We start from the raw sequence: 1,467 nt of genomic DNA, 5'->3' as shown, positions 1-1,467 counted from the left end.
GTGTGAACGTACCTTAATGCAGGACAGGGAGCAGGACAGGGAGCAGGACAGGGAGCAGGACAGGGGTATGAGTGAAGTTCATCAGCAGTAAACACTTCCCCTTTAAATCTGCAGCATCATTAAAGGGACATTTTTCTTTCTTTTTTTCTTCCGGGAGTGAAACTGGAAGAGGGAAGTGAGTGAAAACGGAAAAAGCCATGAATGGTTCCCACAATGAAACACACACACACACACACACACACACACACACACACAGAAAACCCAGAGAGAGAGAGAGAGAGAGAGAGAGAGAGAGAAGAATAAAATGGAGAGAAATGATACAAAAACACACAAAAAGTGTTAAATAAAGGTCAAGTGAATTCCTTCTTCAAATAAGGGTCATAATTTAGAGACAAGCAGCTCTGACAGTTTAGGGAGTGTGTGTGTGTGTGTGTGTGTGTGTGTGTGTATGTGTATATATATATATATATATATATATATATATATATATATATATATATATATATATATATATATATATAATTTCTGTGATATATTTACTTGATTTGACTGACACACACACACACAAATCAATAAAGGACTCTTTGCCACGTGCAGAGAGAAAGTGAAGCTGTTAAATCTTTAGCTCTTTTATAAAATAAATAATAAACAGTCTGATTGGACTCTGCATCACAGAGAGAGAGCTGGAGTGAGAGTGAGTCTGAATTTAACGACACGACGCTGAGCAGAAACAAAGACACAGAACAAATTCAGGAGGGAAAAATGAAAAATGTATCCAGATGTTATCGCTATAAGAGGCCAAAGAGAGGAGGAAAAAAAAACCCCTGAGTTCTTCTCCTCCTCTCGGCCTCGTGGGCCACATGTGCAGCTCGCACTAGCTCTGTTTTATTAAACCAAGACACAAAAACAGATTAAATGTGAGACGTTTCTTCATTTATCAGCAGTTTTGATTCAGTACTAAACCCTGAAGTGTGTCTGATCCTCTGTACGATGATCAAATTAACAACTTTAATAGCTTTTTTAAAAATAATTTTCGTTTATTCGTTGCCATCTCGCTAGCAGAATACGTTATCAGAATGTTTAATAACCTATTTAACGTCTTTAATAAGTTTTGGCTACTACGTTACACAAAAAACGTTCACGCAACCTTCTAAAAATGTGTTCAGGGTTAGTTTCACAACGTTATTAGAACGTTACTCACATTCTACTGCCTTAAGAAACACACACACACTAACACTCGGAAAATGTTCGTCGTTGTTCCTAATAATATTCTTACAACTAAAAACGTTGCGGTAACACTGTAGGAACGTTTAAATACCTGCTATGCTAAACGATTACAGACACTGTGATGTTGCTAACGTTACATTGTTACCGCAGAAACTTTGTTGTAAAATTTTCTAGCATTTAGGGTGCGCTAATTATTGTGTACTGGTTGTTAAATTTAGAACAAATTAGCTCAACATTAGC

This window comes from Ictalurus punctatus, chromosome 21 (assembly GCF_001660625.3).
Source record: "Ictalurus punctatus breed USDA103 chromosome 21, Coco_2.0, whole genome shotgun sequence".
In the NCBI taxonomy this organism is placed as follows: Eukaryota; Metazoa; Chordata; class Actinopteri; order Siluriformes; family Ictaluridae; genus Ictalurus; species Ictalurus punctatus.
The sequence above is the reverse complement of the archived record's forward strand: the minus strand, read 5'-3'. Positions refer to the sequence as shown.